Consider the following 12114-nt stretch of genomic DNA (forward strand, 5'->3'; position numbering starts at 1 on the left):
TAAACGGGAAAGAAATTATGCCAAAAGCAAAAGCAAAACAAAATGAAATACCTAGACTGGAAAGAATATTATTGCTGAGATGTGTATAGGAAGCTTTAGTCACAGCTGTTATTGCAAGCAAGTAGCGCCAAGGCAATTTGAAATGAATAAGAAGCAATGTATAAATGATTTATTTAATAAAATACATTACTTGTAAGTTACCTACTTCCTGCTACTTGGACTTTCATTCTTATGTATTAGGAATGAGTTGCTTCTCCTTCACTCTTGCTGCAAAATCATTTTGTATTAAGTATGGTCCACTTCTCCCCTAAACTTCTCAAACCATAATCTTTTGTGTTAACCTGACTTTCACTGGTTGGTCCTTAGTTGCAAGCAGGAGAAAACAACCAGGAAGCCAAATGTTTTTGACTATTCGGGGTCAATGTCTGCACAAGCAGTGGTTTGTCTTCCTGGGCTAGTTCCTTCAGAGGTTGTAGGTAAGAGTTCTAATTGTCATATATGGCCTGGCCATTGTTTGTATATCTATTGTCTCTCAGTCCTCATTCTGATCATGCTGTGCCTTGCAAGAAGTTGACCAGCTGAGTAAAGGCTAGATCCAGGTCTTCACTGCTTTAGGATTGTTTAGTTGTGTCCTTATGCAACTGTATGAAAAACAATTCTTGGCATTTTTGTTGTACTATCATGGTAATCATCTGACAAAAGAGCAGCTGCATAGAAGCATATAAGATCAGGGATATAATGTAGTGGAACAGCATAATGACTACTAAAATGAACGCAAAGTAACAATAATTAATACTTCATTTAAGATGCTTGGAACCAGGAGCCCAACCTTCTGAACTCAGGCCAAAGAACAAGTCTCATAGACCACAAGGAGAAAACTTAGACATTCAAGTAGCTTCTTCCTTAAGGCAATAATATATAGCCTATTCTACTTTGCTTGTTTCATTCATCCAAACATAGCAAGAAGTATTAGCAATGGCACAGACATCATTATAATTTACCAACAAGAAATTGAGAGCAATTTCACTAGTCATGCCAATGAGTTCAGACTGACCTATATTCCACCTAGGGCAGAAGTAATATCTTTAATAACTTCTGTCAGAGTTATTGATAAGTTTCCTTCACTTTTGTCTATGTGTAAGATTAGCACCAGTGGGGACACTGCTCTGATTTTTCATATTAAAAAATGAATCAGTAATTTGTATAAGTAAAATGTTTGAATAATCAAGAGTGGCCTTTTTTTGGATATTGTGCCTGGGTCAGAATTTCCAGACTTGGTTATTATAGAATTAGGGTCTCTGTGTATAGAAAAGTCTTTAAATTTTATTCCTAAATTTCATGAGTTATTTGTCTGAGGCAAACAAGACCTGGAACCCTGGCTACAAATAAAGTAGTACCTGCTAGGGGCACTCAAAGATGCAGAGAAACAAAGGAGTTGTCCACAACACAAAGTCAGAATCAAAGCCTTACATTAGCTAGGTTACATATTTGGATCTCTATTAGTCTCTTTCAGGTGGCAAGTACTTGGCCTATTGCCCTGTGAAGATTGTTGAATTCAAATTTAGAATTACCTGTCATGTGATCAATAGATTTGTAATGCTTTTTTTTCTTTCTGGGATGGAGTGGCACTAGCAAAGTCACAGTTCATTTGTTTATGGTCACTTGTTCATATAGTTGCAAGTAAAAACACTATCCAGTTGTAATTCCCTGAAGTGTCACTTGATGAAAGCAGAATTGACCACAAATGTTTATCATGAGGGTCTGGTGATACATGGTATAGTCAATAGTAGGTAAAATTGAGGGCAGTAACTACATTTGGGATAATCTAAGAATTGTCTTAGAATGTGTATTTTTAAAAAAATTTCCATGCTGTACATTTTTATCCCATTTTATATTTTCCATGATATACATTATTTAAAATGTCTATGTTTTGATCTAAAAAGTATAATAAAGAGGAAAGAAAGTAGAAAAAGGGCCTTATAGGTGAACAACAATGAGGAATCTATCGAAAATGAGAAGAATGTTTATAAGTGAGAAAGTAAGAAACAAAACAGGACTCAGGTGTCAAACAGACTTAGGTTTGACATCTTGAGTGAAAGCAGTCCACTATCTGACATCATCTGCTTGTCTGGAGGTCTTGGGTCAGCTTTGTACTTAGGAAAATGAGCTGCTTCTTTAGGATATCTGTGAATCTTCACTTTGAGGTCCCCTATTGGAGTATTATCCAATTGTGTACAATTCTACATTGCTTCTTTAGTTGTGAAAGGTAAACCTAAGCATTGACTTCCTGAAATTTTTATTTTATTTGTTTATTTTATTTGTTGTTAATAGAACCTGACAAAATTGATTTCAACAAGGTTCAAGACCAGCTTTTTCTCTGATGCCTTTTCCGATACATGAGAGCTCCTTGTTCAAGATCTGAAGAAGAAAGGCAATCTTAACTTGATGGTGATAGGACAGGGTATAGTACTTAAGTCCCTTGCAATATTTTGCCTTGACTGCATGTAGCAGATCATAGGCTAGTATAAAAGAGAAAAATCTCTAAATGCATAGACATCTCAGTTACCAATTCATAGAGGGTAAATTGATGTGTCTGTGAGTGAGAGGACTATATGGTCATTAGGGCTAATTAGAGTACCTTTAGCCAAAGAAATTAAAAGGTTTTCAAAATTTTACTAATTTTAATTTAAGGATGCCATTGAGCTTTTCAACCTTTCAAGAAGATTGTGAGTGGTAAGGACAGTGTGGTTTTTGAGTAAGAGATAACATCTTATAGAGTTCTTTTATAATGGTTTCCATAAAGTATGTACATTGGACACATTATATAAATGTTGGAATGCCCCAGGTTGGAACATAAAGTCAAGCAGCATTTTAGTGACTTGTTAGGGCAGTGACTTTTTAGCAAAAGAGTTCTTCAATCTATTCTGAAAATAGACATAAACTAGCTAAAACATACTCAAATCCCATCATGAAGGGAAATTGGATAAAAGCCATTTCAGGTTGCTCAAATAGCCCTTGAGGATTTGCTTCCTGGCAATGTCCTACCCTTACAGGTTTTCCAGGATTATGTTGTTGACAGGTGATGATAAAAATAACCTCAGATGTATTATTAAAGTCTCCCAGTTGCTTTGAGATAGTAACCAATTTGTCTTTACTATGATGAATATTTTCATGGAGAAGTATTTATGATATCTACTAGAACTCATCTGGTGCCACCAAGAGGCTGACTTGGGAGGACCAGAAATTATTTAGTGAAGGTTAATGTGAGAATGAGAAACACCAAGAGGCCTCAGTCTTGTGGGATGGAGTGGGGCAAGGCTATTTTAGCAGGAGCCCTATCTTGTGTGAATTTTCTCTCTGAGAATTTCACCAGATTCTCATAGTGAGGATTTGAGAAAGATCCCTTCATGGCACTGGAAGAGGAAAGGAAAATGTAACCATTGTGAAAGGTGAGCAGCACGTTATCAATGACAGTGACCTATACTCCAAGGGAAAGAACTTCACCAGATTGCAATTCTGGAAGCACATTCTACTGAGGCAAGATGATTTCTCCTTGTTCCGTCATCTCCCATCTTCCTGGAGGAGAAAAAACAAAACAACAAAATTCTCATTAGGGGATAGGACTTTGAAGAAATAGATTGAGAACTCTGCAGTTAGAGAAAGGAGTAGGGTGTGAGGATAAGGAACAGAAGCACTTGTGAAAGCCACAGTCCTGCGATGCATGGCCATTAAAAGATGAATACTAAATCTGAAGTTTATAGAATGCTCCTACTAACTAACAATTTACCACCACTCCAACAGGCCTCCAGTTTCATTACAATGGATTACAGATGAAAGAGTTACAAGACACAGACTCTCTCCAAGAGCAGCATATAGGAAATCCCCAAAGCCAAAAAAGAAGACAAAACCAAAGCACACTAGAGAAATAAGTTGAAGCTTCTTGTAACTAAAGCTAAAATAAACATTAGACATATTAACGATTAAATAACACAACCCAAGTACTAGCGAAATTATCATAAGTTCATACTAAAGATTTATGTACTTCATTCTATTACCTGATAAACCTTATCCAACTGTCAACAAAAAATTCAAAAACATGCCAAAAGTCATGGAAAAGCACAGTCTGAAAAGATAAAACAAGCATCAGAACCATATTCAGATATTAAGTAGCTATTGGGATTGTGAGAGAAGAAATTAAAAATAATGATGGTTAACATGGTAAGGGATCTAATGCAAAGAGAAGACATATATGAACAGGTAGGTAATGTAAACAGAAAGATGAAAAGCTATGAAAGAATCAAAAGGTAATACTCAAACTATGAAATAATTGAAAAAAATCAATGCTAGAAATCAAATAAACAGTAATAGAAATGAAGAATGACTTTAATGAATTAATTGGTAGACTCAACATGGCCAAAAAGAATCAGTGATGAATAAGAAAGATCAGTAGAAACGCTATAGACTGAAATACAAAGAGAAGAAAAAAGAATGATTTTAAAAACAACAACAAAAGAAAAAAGAACATCCAAGAATTGCTTAACAATGTCCAAAGATGTAACATACCTATAAGTGGAGTATAAGAAGTATAGAGAATGGAGCAGAAGAAATATTTAAAGAAATATTGGCCAAGAGCTTTCCAAAATTGACAACGGACAACAAACCACCCATCAAGGAAGATCAGGGAATATCAAACAGGATAAATACCTCCTCTGCAAAAAAATTCCATACCTTGGCATATTATTTTCAAATACAGAAAACCAAATACAAAGAGATAATCTTAAACGAAGCCAGGAGAGGATGTGTGACACCTTACTTAGAGAGGAACAAGGATGAGAATTATAGTGGAATTCCTACACAAACTATGCAAGCAATGAGGGGAGTTAAATATTTAATGTGTTGAAAGTAAAAGGAAAAAACTAACTAGAATTTTATCTCCAGGAAATTATCCTTCAGAAGTAAAAGAGAAATAGACTTCCTCATATGAATTAAAACAGACCTGTCCTGCAGACCTGCCTTGAAAGATATTTTAAAAGAAGTTCTTCAGGGAGAAAGAAAATTCCATTGATCTGACACCGGATCTAAATAAAGCAAGAGCACGAGACAAGGAATAAGTAAAGATAAAATAAAATAGTTTTTTCTTATTTTTAAATGTTCTAAAAGATAACACTTCGTTAAAGTAATAATAGTATACATGTATTGGGTGATTATGGCTTATGGATAAGTGAAATGAATAAATCAATGCCACAAAGGATAGGAGGGAAGAATGGGAATACTCTATTACAAGGTACATGCACTACATGTATAGCAGTACAGTAGCGATATGTGTAGCAGTATAGTGTTATTCAAAGGTGAACTTAGATTGTTTTGAAATATACATTTTGAACCCTAGAACAACTACTAAACAGTTTCTAAGAAGAGATATAAATGATATATATGCTAAGGGAGGAGATAAATGGAATCATATAAAATACTCAGTTAAAACCAGAAAAGGCAAAAAAAAGGGGAAGGGAGCAACAACAAAAAATACAATGAGTAGAAAACAGACACAAATATGATAGACATTAATCCACTGTATCAAATAGGAATGTTCTAAAGACACCAACTGAAAAATGGATGCCAAAATGAATAAACAAAGTAAGACCCAACTATATGTCATAAATAAGAAACTCACTTTAAAGACTTATAGATGAATTAAAAGGGCAGAGAATGATATACCATAATAACACTAATAAAAATACTAAAGCACCTTCCTATTCAAAATGCATTTAAAATTTACCTTAAGGTTTATCATTATAATAAATTTTTTTCTGTTATTGCTATAGATTGCACATGCAGAAATTATAATTACTTCATAGCAAATTTATGTAACTTTTACTACTACTGAACATTTGTTTTGAGGTTTCTTACATTTTATTAAAAGATTTGGAAACTTTGAGTAAAAACAGTCAATATTACTTTTAACCTTTGTGCCATACTTTGAGAAAACTTACTACATTAATAATTATTTCAGCTTTCATTTAAAGACTAAAGGATTCTAAATATTACTTAAGAAGATGTTTTAAAGAACATTCAATTACTTTTAGATTTAATTCACAAGTTAATTCTTCTAGGAGTATTTTTATTTAACAATGGATATGATATTACAAGAATATTTATAAGGCAAAGAAACCCATATCTAGTAAATGTAACTCCAAAAAACCATATGTACAATTTATTGAACACTAGCATTCACATTCGATGTTGATATATTTTAAATAAATTTATACTTACGACAGCTTATATGCCTGGGGCAAGGTATGATGTTGTTTTATTCAAATGGCAAGGTATGAATTTTTTTATTAAAATGTACATCAGAGAAATACTCTCCTTCAATTTTAGAAATTTTGTCCACAAAGGAGGTTTTTAAGAAAAAATGTAGGACAGCAAAGTAACTTTTATCGAAATTGTATGATGATTTTTCTCTATTTTTTAATCTTTACATCTTTATTTTTATATTTTTTGTGCAATCAATGACAATTATATTATTAGGTTATATTGACTGAGCACTTACCACATGCCAGGCTTTATGTGAAGTGCTGACTATAGATTTTTTCATTTTAAAATTGAAGCCATAATTTATGTACAATAAAATTCACACTATTAAGTGCTCAGTTCTGTGAATTTTTAAAATGTATACAGACCTATAGTTACCACTAAATTCGGGATAAGAGCAGTACATCATTTAAAAATATTTCTCATGTCTTTTTGTAGTCAACCCCTCGGCTTTACTTCAGACTCTGGCAACAATTGATCTGTTATCGATTCTTAAAGTTTGCCTTTGAAAGAATGTCATATAAATGAAATCATACAATATGTAATTTTTTGAGTCTGGATTTTTTCACTTTGCAAAATGTATTGGAGATTCATCCATATTGTCACATGTAGCCATAGTCTATTCCTTATTGTGGAAGAATAGTTTGAATTCTATTGTGGAGATTTGGATGTATCATAGTTTGTTTACTCATTTCACAGTTGAGGAACATACGGTTGATTCCAGTTTTTAGTAATTATTAATAAAGCCTCTGTACACATTCATGTACAGGTTTGTGTCAATGTAGGTTTTCATATTACTTGGTCAAATTTCTTGAAGTGTGATTACTAGGTTATATGATGAGTATATTTTTAACATTATCAGTAACTGTCCAACTGTTACTAAAGGGATCTACAAACTTGCATTCCCCCAATGATATGAGAGTTCCAATTGCCCCCCAACCTCTACCATTACTTAGTATTGCTTATATTTGTAAAGACATTCTAATAAGTGTTTCAATTTGCATTTCATTAATGAATAATGATGCTGAGCATCTTTTAATATGATTATTTGCCATATATATTTCTTCTCTAGTAAAGTATATGATCAATTTTTAAAATTAGGTTAGTTGTTTATTATTGAGTTTTGAGTATTCTTTATATATTGTATGTACAAGTTCTTTATAAGATAGATCAAATATTTTCTCCCAGTTCGTGCTTGAATTGAGATTTTCTTAAAGTTTTAATTTCAGTAAAATCCAATTTATGTTTTATATTTTATGAATTATGCTTTAAGTAAACTAATGTCATACGATTTTCCCATATTTTCTTTTAGATATTTTTATAGTTTTAGCTTTTACCTTTAGGTGTACAATACAATTTGAATTAATTTTAAAATATATTTTTCTGTAAGTGCGTTTATGTGGTTGTCTATTCAAAAATGTATCATTGGTCTATTTGCTGTACAAAGAGTGAATGAAACCAAAATTTTCAAATATTTTCTATGACATTATAAGTAAATGTCACTGATTTTTAAAGTTAATGAAATGTGATCTTGCATGTTTTCTGAAAGTATATTTAAATTAAAATAAATGTAATTATGAATACAAATATTATATAAATATCTAGTTGAATTCAGGAAGAATCTTCTAACTGAAAATACCATTTCTATCAATTATAAGTCTATCAAATTTTAAACATGAGAAATATAATGATGCTTATAATGTAAATAATTGGACATAGATATTACAATTTTTTAAAAACACATTAAAATATAGATATAAAATTGCATATCCTAAAGTTAATTTCTGTTCGATTGTAATCTTGAAGAAATTCACCAGGATGGTTAACCTATGCACAATACATGTATTTGATGACTTAAATGTTCTAAAGTTGGATATGATTGCTAAAAAAATTCATTATATTTCTAAACAATATTCACTTATTTTCTCATTTGAATTTATTAAAATATGGAAACATATTAGAAATAACTCATCTTGACAAAACCCACAAAAATCATTTCAGTAAAGTTTTTTTGTTTGTTTTTATTTTTTAGCTGCACATGGAATATCTCCCATTTGCCTTCTATGAGGAAAATTATTGCCAAATAAACATTATATCAGTGATATTATATAGGGAAAGTGAAAAAAAGCAATAACTGTTGTGGATTATTAAAAAGTGTTTTACATTTTTCTTTGACTTTTTTATATGATATTTTTCTTACTGATTTACTTAAATTGTTACTCTGAGTAAAATGAATATGAATTTGTTTATTAACAGCAAATAACAACTTTATTAAATTATATTGATTCTTAAGTTATCCAATTAACTAAATGATAAAATTTCTCTTTTCTTTCAAAAGATCTCACTGTTATTCTCTAACACACTTACATATCCATTATCATGATAAAGATAGATTCATATAACACCTCAGCTATCAGGATGTCTCCAGAGTGCACTAGCAGTTTTATAAATGTCAGCTCCTGAGTATTACATGTGAAAATGCATCAGTGCAGTAAAGCATTGAACTGGCCTTGTTTCAATCACTGAGTATTACATTTTAAAGGTCAGATGTATATGATTATTTTACCTGAGCCACCTTGTTGGGAGGAGAGTGGCTGAGTCACTCACAAATTGCTCCAATTTTCTTAATGGTTCAAAACGTAAAGGAAAGAACCTTGGAAATATGAAGTGAAGAATCCAGACATCAAAAATGTAAAATAATTTATCACAAGACTGTAGTTTGTACACATGAGTACTTGGTGTTAAAAATTGGGGAGGATATAAACAATTTATGTTTAAAATATAAATGTGATGTAGCTTTAAAAATTGTATACGCTTATCCTAAGTAACTTGTGAAAAATAGTGGCATAAGTAATTGTTCTATATCTTATTCTATATCTCTATATATTCTACATACAATTTGACATACTTTTTATTCTTAATTTGCATAGAATTCTATTTGATCAATTTCAACTTCATGAACTCTATAAACTTGCTCCAATTCTCCTTCAAAAAATTATTGAAGGTGCATGTTGAGATTCACTAACTATGAAAACATTAATTCTTTCAGGTCGTCATGAATAAGTGGCAAATAAATCCAGTAGGCACCATTTGCATGAACATTATCCTGACTTAGTATTGTAGTGAAATAGTTCCATATCATTTTTTTTTTTTTTTTTTTTTTTTTTTTGTGGTACGTGGGCCTCTCACTGTTGTGTCCTCTCCGGTTGCGGAGCACAGGCTCCGGATGTGCAGGCCCAGCGGCCATGTCTCACGGGCCCAGCCGCTCCGCAGCGCGTGGGATCTTCCCGGACCGGGGCACGAACCCGTGTCCCCTGCATCAGCAGGCGGACTCTCAACCACTGCGCCACCAGGGAAGCCCCCATATCATATTTTAAAAGTCCCTGAAAAACAACAATAGTATTACCTGTAAATATTTTTCACTTTACATCATCTACAATAGAGCTACATGACTGTAACTCAACACCAGACCCAGAATAGGCAGAGAAGTAGGGCCATATCCACACACATTTATATGAATAATCATAGGTAGGGCTATTTTTTCTGGAATTTATCAGGAAGTCCACATCAAAAGATGCATTTATATAATTTTCTTCAAATACTCTGTTCATTAAAACAAAGAAGTCTAGGGCTTCCCTGGTGGCGCAGTGGTTGGGAGTCCGCCTGCCGATGCAGGGGACGCGGGTTCGTGCCCCAGTCCGGGAAGATCCCACATGCCGCGGAGCGGCTGGGCCCGTGAGCCATGGCCGCTGGGCCTGCGCGTCCGGAGCCTGTGCTCCGCAGCGGGAGAGGCCACAATAGTGAGAGGCCCGCGTACCACAAAAAAAAAAAAAAAAAAAAAAAAAAAGAAGTCTAAATTCAAACCAAAAATACGATCTCTTGAGAGATCTTAACAAAAATGAGGTAGCTAATGAAGACCAAGGCACCCACTCAAATATATTAGAACACAACATTCATAGATTAAATGCTCTATCCCTTTCAATGAGATATTGGTGTATTCAATTTGTATTTCACCATTATCTCTAAATTTCCCTGTGCTGTATTCATACATATCTTCAATATATGTGAAAAGTTAGATTAAAGGTTAATCTAAAAATTAACTAATAAGAACCTAAAATCTAGAAGGAGAGGTTGTTTGAAACTATCAATGTCTATTACAAGTGAGGATTTCATATAAAATATTTGCTTTTAAATGACATCCAAGAAAGATACACTTCCAGAATAGCAGAATAAACATTAGCTTCACCGTAAAAGTGATAAGATCCCTCACAAATATTGTTAAAATAAATTAATAATCAAAAACCTTCCCGTAAAGAAAAAATCCAGGCTCAGATAGCTTCACTTGTGAGTTCTAATAGATGTTTAAAGACGAATTAACACTTATTTTTCACAAACTAATCCGAAACATAAAAGGAGAGGTGCTTCATCCCAACTCATTCTATGAGCCCAGTATTATCCTGATACCAAATCCAGACAGATACCACAAGAAATGAAAACTATAGGCAAATTTCCTGTACAAAAATAAGTATAAAAATCATCAACAAATACTAGTAAACTGAATAATGCAGTATATAAAAATGATAATATACCATAATGAAATAGTATGACAATACATCATAACAAAATTGATCTCAGTAATGCAAGCTTCGTTTAACATACAAAAATCAATCACTGTAATGTGCCATATATAAAGAAGAAAAATACTTTGTTCATCTCAGTAGACAGAAAAAAAGCATATGACAAAATCAAGCACACTTTCATGATAAAAACACTCAAACTGATAAAAGGTATCTATGAAAAATTCCCATTTAATATATACTTAATAGTACTTTCCTCTAAATGTCTTGGGTAAGACAAAGATGTCCGTTCTCACCACTATTATTCAACAATGACCTGGAGGTTCTAGGCTGGGCAATCAGAGAAGAAAGTGAAACAAAATGGAATAAAATTAACAAAGAAGAACAAAAATTATCTCTATTCACAGATGTTATAACCTTAATTTTTATTGAAGTATATTGATTTATAATATTATATTAGTTTCAGGAATACAGCATAGTGATTCAGTACTTTTACAGCTTATAGTCCATTAAAAGTTATTACAAGATAATGTTGATTATTCCATGTATATACAATATATCCTTGTTTATTTTATACACAGTAGTTTTTGTCTCTTAACATACCACTGCCCCCTTCCTTCTCCCCACTGGTAACCACTAGTTTGTTTTCTATATTTGAGTCTGTTTCTGTTCTGCTACACACATTGGTTTGTATTATTTTTTAGATTCTATATATGTGTTATCATACAGTATTTGTCTTTCTTTGTCTGACATTGTATTTACCTAAGCTCATATTCTCTAGGTCCATCCACATTGCTGCAAATGACATTATTTTGTATGGCTGAGTAATATACTATATTATATATGATATATATAAATATATTTAAATGACATCTTCTTTATCCATTTCTCTGTTGGTAGACACTTGGGTTGCTTCCATATCTTGACTGTTGTAAATAATGCTGTTATGAAATTGGGATGCATGTATCTTTTCAAATTTGTGTTTCTATTTTTTCTGCATATATATCCAAGAGTGTAATTGCTTCATCATATGGTAGTTCTATTTTTAGTTTTTTGAGGAAACTCCAAGTGTTTTCCATAGTGGGAGCACCAATTTATATTCCCAGCAACAGTGTACAAGGGTTCCCTTTTCTCTAAATCCTTACCAACATTTGTTATTTGTAGACTTTGTGATGGTAGTCATTCTGACAGGTGAGGTGATATTTCATTGTTATTTTGATTTGTG

This window comes from Orcinus orca, chromosome 2 (genome assembly GCF_937001465.1).
Source record: "Orcinus orca chromosome 2, mOrcOrc1.1, whole genome shotgun sequence".
Classification (NCBI taxonomy): Eukaryota; Metazoa; Chordata; class Mammalia; order Artiodactyla; family Delphinidae; genus Orcinus; species Orcinus orca.